At 40.6% G+C, this 14,288-nt stretch overlaps 1 pseudogene; it reads left to right on the top strand.

The window, feature by feature from the left end:
* The first annotated feature begins 4,517 nt into the window (after window positions 1-4,517).
* LOC785227 (large ribosomal subunit protein uL18-like) lies at window positions 4,518-5,654 on the top strand (annotated as a pseudogene).
* The last annotated feature ends 8,634 nt before the right edge of the window (window positions 5,655-14,288 follow it).

Here is a 14,288-nt window from a genome sequence, read left to right as displayed (position 1 = left end):
TTTGGCATTATTGTGAAGCTTGTAAACAAATATTTCACTAGGTGTGATCTTTTTCTTTGAAATGGAAAACATCTGGTTTATTTCGAAAACGGCAGTGTTTCTGAATCCTACATAGAGAACCACCCCACAGCTGCACTTACTGTAAATAGGTCAGGGAGCTGATGCATGAAAATAACTTCTAGACAGAAATTCCAGTTGATAGGGCTGTATAGTCATATGTAAAACTGACATATTATCTGATAAAAGATTAACCAAAATCAAATTCCTTTATATCAAGAATATTGATGGCAATCTAGTTCGCGTTGGGCTTCCTAACTGAAAAAAATAAAGTGGTGTGTAGACACTTGTGCTACCCAGTCAAAAGAGCAACAAAATGCTACTTGATACAGCTTGAGAATTACCTCTGGTCCCCCTTAGAATTTTATTTTTTATTTTATTTTTGGCTGCACTGTGAAGCTTGTGGGATATGAGTTCCCTGACCAGGAATTGAACATGGGACCACAGCCGTGAAAGCACCGAGTCCTAACCCCTGAACCACCAGGAAAATTCCATCCCTTAAAATTTTAGAGAACACGAACTCTAGAAATTTAGTTCAAACCTCATTTCTTCTTTTATCTTATTTTTGTTTTTATAAGAAGATATTAAGCAACAGGACCGTGAACACAATGGGACTCATCTAAAATTGACTCCAATATTGTTAAAAGACAAAGGATACAGATAGGAGAGAAGCCATTGGGCCACCCACATGCTGAAGCTGAGCCATGTGTAACAGTCTGAACTCAACTCAGCTTCAGATTCAAGACTCGGCAAAGCACTGAGGTTCTGAAGATAAATAGATCCCAGATATATTATTGTTAATAGTCGTAATTGCAAAGATCTACTGAGAACATCTAAGCATTTTATAAACCTTTTCTGATTTGCCAACAGCAATATGAAATAAGTATTATCCCCATTTTGCAGATGAGGAAACTGAGCATGCTGATCCAAATGTAGGCAATGAATCCATGATGACATTAATATCTTTCTCTATTCTCAACCATGAAATCAAACTCTATGTTGTGTTCTATAGGGCATGAAAAAAGAAGGAATTCTATGGGCACATATGATTAGGAAATCCTGCATACTGGATTTACACTTGGGAGGTTCACCATGCACATCCACACATTAAGAGCTTTGAGAAATATTGCAGGGAAAAATTAAAGCATACATTTAAAATTTTAACTTTATTTAATCTTGAATTTATCAAACTAACTTGACCTTTAAATTCTTTTTTATTTTTCAGGAAACAGCTATTTAAATCTTGAAAAGTTTCTAGTGGAGCAATTTGAACTATGCTTTACTAATGATGGGGTCCCGGACTTGATTCCTCAAAATATGGCACCTTGGATATCGACTATTTTAAGTGGAAGGAGTTTGAGAAAACAATAGAAGCTCTAAAACAGTTACTCTGACCTTCCTTCTCCCCACTATTACCTTTCAAAGAACCTCCTGTGAGAGGTGCTCTCTCTATACCTGTAGGAAAGGAGCATTCTTTCTCCAAAGACAAATGGACCCGGAGAAGAATCCTAACAAATCGGCTTTACCAAGTTTTCCCCAGTTTACTTTGATTACCTCATATTCTCTAACCTATTATATTCTTCCATGACTATCCTCTCTTCATCAAATCTAGCATAAAAATACTCAGGTCTAATTATTTCTGTGGGTCTTCATTTCTTTTTTTTTTTATTGGCCATGCCACACAGCATGCAGAATCGTAGTTCCTGGACTAGGGATGGAACTTGCATCCCCTGCAGTGGAAGTATAGAGTCCTAACTACAGAATGGCCAGGGAATTCCCATGAGTCTTCATTTCCTTTTGAAGAGGCCTTACAAATAGCTGTGAAAAGAAGAGAAGTGAAAAGCAAAGGAGAAAAGGAAAGATATAAGCATCTGAATGCAGAGTTCCAAAGAATAGCAAGGAGAGATAAGAAAGCCTTCTTAAGCGATCAATGCAAAGAAATAGAGGAAAACAACAGAATGGGAAAGACTAGAGATCTCTTCAAGAAAGTCAGAGATACCAAAGGAACATTTCATGCAAAGATGGGCCCAATAAAGGACAGAAATGGTATGGACCTAACAGAAGCAGAAGATATTAAGAAGAGATGGCAAGAATACACAGAAGAACTGTACAAAAAAGATCTTCACAACCCAGATAATCACGATGGTGTGATCACTGACCTAGAGCCAGACATCCTGGAATGTGAAGTCAAGTGGGCCTTAGAAAGCATCACCACGAACAAAGCTAGTGGAGGTGATGGAATTCCAGTTGAGCTATTCCAAATCCTGAAAGATGATGCTGTGAAAGTGCTGCCCTCAATATGCCAGCACATTTGGAAAACTCAGCAGTGGCCACAGGACTGGAAAAGGTCAGTTTTCATTCCAATCCCAAAGAAAGGCAATGCCAAAGAATGCTCAAACTACCGCACAATTGCACTCATCTCACACGCTAGTAAAGTAATGCTCAAAATTCTCCAAGTCAGGCTTCAGCAATACGTGAACCATGAACTTCCTGATGTTCAAGCTGGTTTTAGAAAAGGCAGAGGAACCAGAGATTAAATTGCCAACATCCGCTGGATCATGGAAAAAGCAAGAAAGTTCCAGAAAAACATCTATTTCTGCTTTATTGAATATGCCAAAGCCTTTGACTGTGTGGATCACAATAAACTGGAAAATTCTTTAAGAGATGGGAATACCAGACAACCTGATCTGCCTCTTGAGAAATTTGTATGCAGGTCAGGAAGCAACAGTTAGAACTGGACATGGAACAACAGACTGGTTCCAAATAGGAAAAGGAGTTCGTCAAGGCTGTATATTGTCACCCTGCTTGTTTAACTTATATGCAGAGTACATTATGAGAAACCCTGGGCTGGAAGAAACACAAGCTGGAATCAAGATTGCCGGGAGAAATATCAATAACCTCAGATATGCAGATGACACCACCCTTATGGCAGAAAGTGAAGAGGAACTCAAAAGCCTCTTGATGAAAGTGAAAGTGGAGAATGAAAAAGTTGGCTTAAAACTCAACATTCAGAAAATGAAGATCATGGCATCTGGTCCCATCACTTCATGGCAAATAGATGGGGAAACAGTGAAAACAGTGTCAGACTTTATTTTTCTGGGCTCCAAAATCACTACAGATGGTGACTGCAGCCATGAAATTAAAAGACGCTTACTCCTTGGAAGGAAAGCTATGACCAACCTAGATAGCATATTCAAAAGCAGAGACATTACTTTGCCAACAAAGGTCTGTCTAGTCAAGGCTATGGTTTTTCCTGTGGTCATGTATGGATCTGAGAGTTGGACTGTGAAGAAGGCTGAGCGCCGCAGAATTGATGCTTTTGAACTGTGGTGTTGGAGAAGACTCTTGAGAGTCCCTTGGACTGCAAGGAGATCCAACCAGTCCATTCTGAAGGAGATCAGCCCTGGGATTTCTTTGGAAGGAATGATGCTAAAGCTGAAACTCAAGTACTTTGGCCACCTCATGCAAAGAGTTGACTCTTTGGAAAAGAATCTGATGCTGGGAGGGATTGGGAGCAAGAGGAGAAGGGGACGACAGAGGATGAGATGGCTGGATGGCATCACTGGCTCAATGGACCTGAGTCTCAGTGAACTCCAGGAGTTGGTGATGGACAGGGAGGCCCGGCGTGCTGTGTTTCATGGGGTTGCAAAGAGTCAGACACGACTGAGCGACTGATCTGATCTGATGTCATGTAAAACTTACATTAAATAAATTTGTGTGCTTTTCTCTTGTTCATCTGTCTTTGTCAGTTTCATTTTTAGACCTAGCCAGGAATCCTATGAAGGTCAAGGAAAACTTCTTCCTTCTATCTATCTACCTACCTGTCTACCTACTTATATATCTTAACATGTCATGTAAATCTACACAGCCATGATGTGAGATGTATATTGTGTTACAGATTTGTCTCCCCACTAGATGGCAATGAACTTCTCCCAGGCTTCCCCATAAATGTACCACCTCACCCCCACCCCCACACAAACACATCAGTGTTACATACTGCCCCACGTGTGCTATGAAGTGTGATACTAGGAGTAGAAGAACACAAAGGAGAAAGCAGTCCCTTCTACCTCAAGAAGTCAGGGAATGTTCCCTGCACAGAACAGGTGAAGACAGAGCTGTCTCTTAGAGGCAGAAGCGACTTAGCTTGCATACACATTTAAAGGCAGGAGGAAGTGAACTGAGACCAAAGTTCAGGTGAAAAATCCCAAAAGAAAGAAACAATTCAGGAGGCACCAAGAGTTTAGTGGGTATGCAAACCACAAAAAAACCACCTGATAACCTCTTATGTTATGCTCTTTCTTTTAGAAAAGGTCTAGCACACCAAGTTTATCCTGCTGTTGCCATGATTTTGGTAATCCTGTTTGCAGTTCATGCTTGGGGAAGCTGGAACACTTGTACCGTCCACGCCTAGCACTGTGCAGGGTACAGAGTGATACAAAGGAATTGTTATTGTTGTTTAGTCGCTAAGCGCGTCTGACTCTTTGCGATCCCACAGACTGTAGCCTGCCAGGCTCTTCTGCCCATGGGATTTCCTAGGCAAGAATATTGGAGCCAGGCTTTTCCACCTCCGAAACCATGCTGGTCCTGCAGCTCTGTGGCAAGCCACCAAGTCAGGGTTCTTTTAGGCAGGATGGGGATTGTTAAAGTTGTCAGGAACAAGGATACAAGAGATACAAAGAGATACTTCAAGAGATACAAAGTGAAATTCAGAAGACAGCCAGAGGGCAAAACTGACAACTATGCTGGGAAATTTGGTAATCCAAGATAAAAATAGGTACAACACACCTAAATACAGAATGATCATTCATGTAACGAACAGAGATATTATTTGTGAGATTTCTTATGCCTGTATAGAAGGAGATATGATAGTTTGTGCAGCTTATGCTCACGCACTCCCAAAACATGGTGTGAAGGTTGGGCTGACAAATCTTGCTGCAGCATATTGTACTAGCTTGCTGCTTGCTGGCAGGCTTATTAATAGGTTTGGTATGGACAAAATTTATGAAGGCCAAGTCAAGGTGACTGGAGATAAATACAATGTGGAAAGCATTGATGGTCAACCTGGTGCCTTCACGTGTTACCTAGATGCAGGACTTGCCAGAACTACTACCAGGAATTAAGTTTTTGAGGCCCTAAAGGGAGCTGTCAATGGAGGCTTGTCTATCCCTCACAGTACAAACGGTTCCCTGGTTATGACTCAGAAACCAAAGAATTCAGTGCTACACCGAAAGCACATCATGGGGCAGAATGTTGTAGATTACATGTATTACCTAACTGAAGAAGATGAGGATGCTTACAAGAAACAATTCTCTCAGTACATAACGAACGTAACTCCAGACATGATGGAGATGTATAAGAAAGCTCATGCTCCAATACGAAAGAATTCAGTGTGTGAGAAGAAGCCTAAGAAAGAAGTTAAAAAGAAGAGGAAGAACAGTCCCAAAATGTCACTTGCCCAGAAGAAAGATCGGGTAGCTCAGAAGAAGGCAAGCTTCCTTAGAGCTTGGGAACGGGCTGTCGAAAGTTAAACAAAACCACAATTCCCTAGAAAGATTTTTTCAGATAAAGACAGTAATAAACTTATTGAACAAGCAGCAAAAAAAAAAAAAAAAGAATATTGGAGTGGGTTGCCATTTCTTCTCCAAGGGATCTTCTCACCCAGGGATTGAACCAGAGTCTTCTGTATTACATGGGGATTCTTTACCACTGGGCTACTGGGGAAGCCCACAAAGGAATTAGGTAACATTCTGGTTTTCAAGAGGTTTGAATTGAAATATCTAGAGTAAAGGAATGTTGCTAAGATGGTAGATTTTAAATGCTCTCACCACAAAGAGAAAATGATAATTACATGACATGATGGAGGTATTATCTATGGTAATCATTTGATACTGTGCAAATGTAACAAATCAATACTTTGTATGCCTTGTTCATCTTAAACACACACAATATTATTTGTCAATTGTATCTTAACAAAGCTGTAAAAAAATAAATAAATAAAATAGTAGACAACAGGTTTTTTAAAAAGTAAAAGAAAATAAATATTCTATCCCTTACTATCAGGCAGGGCTTCCCTGAAGGCTCAGCTGGTACAGAATCCCCCTGCAATGCAGGAGACCTAGGTTCAATCCCTGGGTTGGGAAGATCCCCTGGAGAAAGGAATGGTTACCCACTCCAGTATTCTGGCCTGGAGAATTCCATGGACTGCATGTAGTCCACGGGGTCGCAAAGAGTCAGACATAACCGAGTGACCTTCACTCACTCACTATCAGGCAGGCAATACTATATAAAGAGCATGGTATTGGTATGAGTTGTTGATTTGAATACCACTTTCAAGTTACTGAAGTTTCCCAGCCTCATTTTTCTCCTCTGTAGAATGGAGCTGTTGTGAATGAGGTACTGCTACATGTCAAAGGCTAAGCACAGTGCATTACCCAGGAAAAGTGCTTATTTAGCTTGACACTGGTAGCCCAGGTAGCTGTTACTACCTTTTTTTTTTTTTTTTGGCCTCACTTCACCATGAGGGATTCTTAGTTCCCCACCTGGGATCAAACCATGCCCTGGCAGTGAAATTGCAGAGTCCTAACCACTGGACCCACCAGGGAATTCCCTTCTGTTACTATCTTATACATGGGCGAGAATTTTTTTTCCAATTTTTTTCCTTGTATATTTCTTCTGCTTTGTCTTCCTACCTAAAAAGATACTTTTAAGACAAAGACCATTTTTTATTTCTTTTGTGTCACCTGCTGTTACAGTAAAATGATTATACTTAGTACATGCAATATAAATACTTATTTCTAACTAGTAGTTAAATACAGAAATAGGAGTCAAATACTCTGGGTCCAATGTTATAACCGCTTTGAATAGGTTTTCATCTTAGTGTATGAAAGTTTGACTAAGCGCATAAAATATTGTGAGATCGATCAAGCATTTAGAAACAGAAGTTAATCCAAGTAAAATAACAATAATAAAATTAACGTATAAAGGACATTACATTACCTTCTTAAATCATGCCTGGGCCACTAACTTCCCATATAAACATAAATTATCAGTCAGAAAATTCTGGTTTTTGTATAAGTATTTAGAGAATAAAGCTACTGTCTTTGGACAATGCTGAAAAGAACAAGTAATTGTTTTGCTCATGAAATAGATGCTCAGAAATAAACACTGATCCTTAATATCCAAGCCTGTAAGGTATCAAGCAGTAAACCTCAATATTATATTATAGAAATTATTTTGAGAGAATATGAGAATGTTGCTGGCGTTTTCCTGCTTTGCTTACAAACCAGATACTGCTTCTGACAGAATTCTCTCAGGGTGAAGTGATAGGAGGATAAATCCAACCTTTGGCTTAAACTTAAGATCCCAGGGGAGGAAAAGCTTAAAGAACCTTGAGATTTTCACAGCGCTTAAAAAGAACATAGCTTTGGAATGATGGAAAAATCAAAATATTAAATTCTAAATTAATTATGTTATTACCAAAAATCTCAAATGAGAAAGAATAGGGCAAAGCATCCAAATAGATCACTATGGCTTCTCAGGGAGCTCGGCAGTTAAGAGAACGTGCATAAACATAGTGGAAACAACTAAAGAAATGTGATAAGAAGTTTAATTTGCTTGACCATCTGTGATTTTTGATTTGGGAATTTATAGTTTGTTTTTGCCTAAGAAGCTGTATGAGAGGTTCTAAAAATTGCCAAGTAGCAAGATTTGGGTTGGTGTTTGAATAAGTTGTTTCTGATTATTCCCCTGGTTTGAATATTTCTCTACAAGAGGTGTCAAGTCATGGCAACAAGGAAATTCACCCATCTATTCAGAGCATTAAAAATATATCAGGCAAAGAGCTCAACGTTCTAAGTTAAACTTGTTTTCTATTTGGTCTTAGTGTACCCAGTTATACGTAGGGACATAATTTCCGCTAAGATATATCTCAGTGTAGTATATGATTTCTGTTGAATCATGTCCCAAAGTCACAAAAAAGAAAATGTATCTGTGGGTAAGAGAACACCCTGTATACCACAGCTTCTCAAACTTTAATGCCCATCCAAATCAGCTGGCGATCTTGTTAACATGCAAATCCTGATACCACAGGTATGGGGTGAAGGTTCTTCATTTTGAACCTTGCTTGGTGATGCTGACGGTGCCAGGCCTTGGACTATACTTTGAGTAGCAAGGCTGTAGACTAACCAGTTCACTGGAGAACAAAGAAGGAGTGGAAGGGACCCTCCAGTGGCACTCCTGACTGTGTGGCTCAGTCAGGGAACACAGACCTTTTCCTGTCTGCCAGCCTGTTGGCCTAGGTTCATGGGTCGAAGGCAAGGCATTTCCTGGTGTCCATGGTAGTCAGGACAACAGCAGTTCCTGTCTTTCATGCCATCTATTTCAGAGGACAAAGTCTCCTTGTGTGCAGTTAGGCTGCCATTACAGCTACTCTGAAAATGGAAAGGAAGGAATAAGCCATGAGGGTGAATGGATCAAAATGATGCAAAAGTGGAAAGAAGAAGTAAGGAGAAGCCAGAAAAAAAGAACAGGATTAGTGTATCCGGGGATCCTGAAAGGAATATTCTTTTCTCTTTCATTAAGTTATTCATTTCAATTTATTCTGAATAGCTTGCCCTGGTGTCCCCTGTAACAAGATAGAATGACTTCACACACAGAGCTCATTTTAATAACAAAATATCTGCATGGGGCAGTTTGATGATGTTGGACACATAAAGCCAGAGGTAATTCATCCCTCTAAATGCTTGAACTCCTCCAGAGAAATTATAAAGGAAAAACATCTTCATCTCCAATGAAAACAAAACAAAGAAGTGTCCTTTAGATCTGCTTGGTGACTTTATGAATTGGAATAGAAACATTATTGCCTTTGGAAGTTTGACCTCAGCTGTTTTTCAATCATTTGAAGAATAAGAACTCTAATTTTGTTGCCGATACTCAAAGCTTTCTCAGGTAGATGAACAACAACTGGTAGATTGGCTTGTTGTGGAAATTGCACCAACTTAAAATCTCCAAGAGAACTAGGCATAGTCTCTGCTCTGACCCTTACCAGCTCTGTGAATCTGGGCATATGTGATGGATCTGACACAAAATAGGTGCTCAAAAAAATGTGAGTTCTGATCATGTTTCCTTGAATTTTCTAAGGTTTTGTTTCTTAGTTTCCTCATATTTAAAATTAAGATAATAACTTCTACCTAACAATTATAAGGTGTTTGGTGAGCTAATGTACATAAAAATTCTTTTTGAATAGTAGATATAAAAATAATATTATTAATATTGGATTTTGAGTTGATTTTCAGAGGTAATTGTGAAATAGGAGGTAATCGTGAGATGAGAAGTGATTGTAGATGGGAGAAATAACTAGAAAATTTAAATATAATTTAGTATCTCACGGGGTCACCAAGGCAATGACTTTAACCACAGTGGTTGTTCATTGTACTTCTTCTGGTGTTCCAGAAATGTGCATTCCCTGCTGAGGAGGAACGCTGGACAGCCAAGATTTGCTTGCTTGTGTATGTGAGCTCTAGTCTCTATTCTACTGGTTCCCTGGTGGCTCAGATGGTAAAAAACATCTGCCTGCAATGCAGGAGAACCCAGTTTAATCCCTGGGTCAAAAAGATGCCCTGGAGAAGGAAATGGCAACCCACTCCAGTATTCTTGCCTGGAGAATCCCATGGACAGAGGAGCCTGGCAGGCTACAGTCCATGGGAGTCACAAAAAGTCAGACACAACTGAGGGACTAATACACACACACACACACACACACACACACACACACACACTGTCCTACTACCCTGATGATACCCCAAGCAGCAATACAGTTTTCCATGTTCTTCTTTACTGGCTCCTTTCTGTGGCCACTAACCTCATCTGCCCTCTCCTAGGGACACTGTGACCAGATGGTCCAGGTTTCTTAAGACTTCACTTCAAATATTCCACCCAGTTTCATTCTGTGCCATAGCCATTGTCTCTTTTTCTTCACACCCTCTTGTATTATGCAGATGTTGAGAACAGGAATGCAGACACAGTGGGGAAGCAGAGGGTGGGATTGGGAGATTGGGATTGACATATACACACTACCCTGTGTAAAATAGCCAGCTAGCGGGAACCTTTGGAGAAGGAAATGGCAACCCACTCCAGTACTCTTGCCTGGATAATCCCATGGATGGAGGAGCCTGGTAGGCTGCAGTCCATGGGGTCTCGAAGAGTTGCACACGACTGAGCGATTTCATTTTCACTTTTCACTTTCATGCATTGGAGAAGGAAATGGCAATCCACTCCAGTGTTCTTGCCTGGAGAATCCCAGGGACGGGGGAGCCTGGTGGGCTGCTGTCTATGGGGTCGCACGGAGTCGGACACGACTGAAGCGACTTAGCAGCAGCAGCAGCAGCGGGAACCTGCTGTACAGCATAGGGAACTCTGTGATGACCTAGATGGGTGGCATGGAAGTGGGAGGGAGCGCCAAAAGGGAGGGGAATTTTCATGATGGCTAATTTACATCTAGAATTTATTTGCTAATAATTCCTTCACCCTTTCAGCCTACACACCCCTGCCAGATTATTCTTTTAAAAGTTCTGCTGTCATCATGTCATTCCACACCTTAAGCATTTGCAAGTGACATCTAATATATACAGCCCATACTCCAGAGTGCAAGACTCAGCCTCCTTCCCATGCTTCCAGGCCCAAACTGTTTCCTCATCAAGCTGGCTATAGCTCATCTTTTCAACTTTATTGTTCATTCATTCTTTTTCTCTATATCCAACCAAATTAGTCAGCTATCCTCCAACTCCAGAATAGTCTTATCAACCAACTGGTTTTGTTTCTTTCACCATTTCCCCTTCCTGAAATGTTTTCCTTTTCCTTTCAATTACTTCAGTCATACGATGGTACACATGAACTTCTATCAAACACATATCATACCTTAAAGGTAGTGATATGTAACATATCAATAGTTGGTCAGAATGGACACTGAACCCCCAGAAAAGCTCTAGCCAGAAGGCTGGAATGGTGTCTAGATCTTTCCAGGCCAGGCATCAATCCTACAGTTACTGGATCCTAGAAGGTGGAGGGAAGAGGGAAATTGCTGGGAATTCCTGGTAGAGATATGGCCAGGGCAGTAGCAGCACTGGAGTGGGCTTGGGGGGACACTGCAACCAATGACACAGAAATATTTCATTATTTAATACCTGAGATGAAAACACCCAGGGCACAGTGGCTGAACAGTCAGGCTTTGCTGTTGCATCTCCAGGCTCAACTTAAGTTCCTGCGCAACAACCCAGAGGCAATGATCCTACCTCCCTCTAAATTATTTTAGCATGTTTTACCCATACCACTGGAAAATCCCATGGACAGAGAAGCCTGGCAGGCTACAGTCCATGGGGTTGCAAGAATCAGACATGACTTAATGACTAAATCACCACCACCCATACCACTTAATAGGTAGTCATAATTCATAGCCTTGTATTGTTAATTGTCTTTTGAGGGTGCTCTTTTCCAAAACAAGAGTTACACTGTAACTCTGCTTCTTCCTAAATGTCAAATATTTCTTTGCCTTTTTTAGGCAATCATTTATCCTATATTTATTAATGAAAATTGACCGAATGAGAAACTGAGAACTATATACACCATAATGTGGTCATTTCAAATGATCTCATTTATGAAGTGAGGGAGTTACCGACATCTTTGAGACTCTGAGAAGAGCTAGACACTTTCTTCTCAGAAATACCCACACAAAATTGTATATACAATTTCAGGCATCTCATATATCCCCATTGAGTTGATGATGCCATCCAGCCATCTCATCCTCTGTTGTCCCCTTCTCCTCTTGCCCCCAATCTCTCCCAGCATCAGAGTCTTTTCCAATGAGTCAGCTCTTCGCATGAGGTGGCCAAAGTACTGGAGTTTCAGCTTTAGCATCATTCCTTCCAAAGAAATCCCAGGACTGAGCTCCTTCAGAATGGACTGGCTGGATCTCCATGCAGTCCAAGGGACTCTCAAGAGTCTTCTCCAACACCACAGTTCAAAAGCATCAATTCTTCGGTGCTCAGCTTTCTTCACAGTCCAACTGTCACATCCATACATGATCACAGGAAAAACCAGAGCCTTGACTAGACGGACCTTAAAAGTACATTTATAAGGAAACGGCCCTTATACAGGGGTACAAATGTTTCATATTCCTGTCTTACAGAACTTGCTTACATTTATAGCCAGACCACGTTTCACCCAATGTGCACTCCAAGTAAAGCTGGTTAATGTTGACTATGAGCAGACCTCGGACCTGAAGCTTTCAAAGCTCAATTTCTTTTATTAGCACTCTTGGTTTTATAAACAATGAAGTCCATCAACCTTGTTCCTACCCAAATCTCCTGGTAAACTTGAGTCTAGTAGGGTTTCACCAGGGATCCAAACCTTTTTTTTTTCATTTGGAGGATAATTGCTTTACAGTGATGTGTTGGTTTCTGCCATATAACAACATGAATCAGTCATAATCATTTATATATATGTGTGTGTGTGTGTGTGTGTGTCCGCTCCCTTAAAGCCTCCCTCCCCACTTCTGTTGCACCCCTCTAGGTCATCACAGAGCACCAGCCTGGGCTCCCTGTGTTGCGCAGCAGCTCTCCACCAGCTATCTGTTTCACACATGGTAGTGCTATACATGCCAAGGCCACTCTCTCAATTCGTCCCACCCTCTCCTTCCCCTACTGTGTCCACACGACTGTTCTCTGTCTGCATCTCCATTCCTTCCCTGAAGATAGGCTCATCAGTACTATTTTGAATGAGGTTTTGAAGCATCTTGGAGCAGGACAAATGGCTCAGGCCACAACAAGGCCCTACAACCACTAAAGACTTAACTTGGATGCTCCCTTGGTAAGCCAGTGAGAAATATTTAGACAAACTCATCCTAGGTCACCTCTGGGATCACAGTATCTCAGTGCCGATCTCCTTGCCTCTACCTGGAAGGCAGAAGAGCAGCAGGACCCACATGCTTGCTGTAATGGTCCAGTCTCCCCGGGGATGTGGTACTGTTGACTATGGTTTCAGCTAAAGTGCACACATTGCCAGCTATACTCATAGATGTCAGATAACAAATGCCAGTAACAATCTGGAGTGGGACCATCTTTGTTTGAATTCATTAACAGGTACCACTGGCCAAAGTATATCTAACTATGGAGGAAAGGAACATAGGAAAAGGCAAGATCAACTTTGTCTTAGATAGAATTTTGTTCAGCAGAGAAAGCAAACTGGGCACATAAACTAAAACATAGATGTGAAGTATAAAACAGTGAGATCATCGTCACTAGAACTCTGTACGGAATTGACTCCCACCGAGTTACGCACCATGACTCAAAGAGATGGGACTTCCATCCACTCCCCAAGGTAGTTAACTAGCCTCTTGTAATAAATTTCTTTCTTTCTGTAAGAAGAGCACTTATTTCTAAGGAAGCTCCCTGCTATGGTAGAGACATGAAAGTCTAGAAGAATTATACTTCCTCATATTTCACACTGATTTCCTTTACTTCTTGAAAAAAGTAGAAAATCTATATACTATTAATATTAATCTTTGGATTGTTTTTGGAGCTCACTAGTAGTGTGAAGACATTATTAATAGATGTGGATAGTGAAGAGAACCCCAGAAGATAATAATATGGAAAAACAGGGCAGTAAATGCCAATTAAAATTAGAGCCAATCAGAAGGGATTAACTGAGAGATTGATATTGATATACATAAACACACTCTCTCTCTCTCAGTCATGTTCAACTCTTTACAGCCTCATGGACTGTAGCCCACCAGGCTCCTCTGTCCATAGAATTTTCCAGGCAAGAATACTAGATCAGGTTGCCATTTCCTACTCCAGGGGATCTACCCAACCCAGGGGTTGAAACTGTGTCTCTTGCATTTCCTGCATTGACAGGTGGATTTTTCCTACCGGTGCCACCTGGGAAGCCCATGTACACACTACTATGTAGAGAATAGATGATTAATAAGAACATACTGAGTAGCATAGGGAACTCTACTCAATATTCTGTAATAACTTACATGGGAATAGAATCTTAAAAAGAGTGGATATATGTGTATGTATGACTGACTCACTTTGCTGTACAGCAGAAACTAGTGCAACATTATATATCAACTATACTCTAATTTTTAAAATTAATTAGATAATAACAATATTAGGACCAACTAAAAAAATTAAAATAAAAATAAGTTTTAATTCACACACACACACAAAAGATGT

Source organism: Bos taurus, chromosome 2 (genome assembly GCF_002263795.3).
Source record: "Bos taurus isolate L1 Dominette 01449 registration number 42190680 breed Hereford chromosome 2, ARS-UCD2.0, whole genome shotgun sequence".
Lineage (NCBI taxonomy): Eukaryota > Metazoa > Chordata > Mammalia > Artiodactyla > Bovidae > Bos > Bos taurus.
This window is presented reverse-complemented; position numbering and strand designations above follow the sequence as displayed.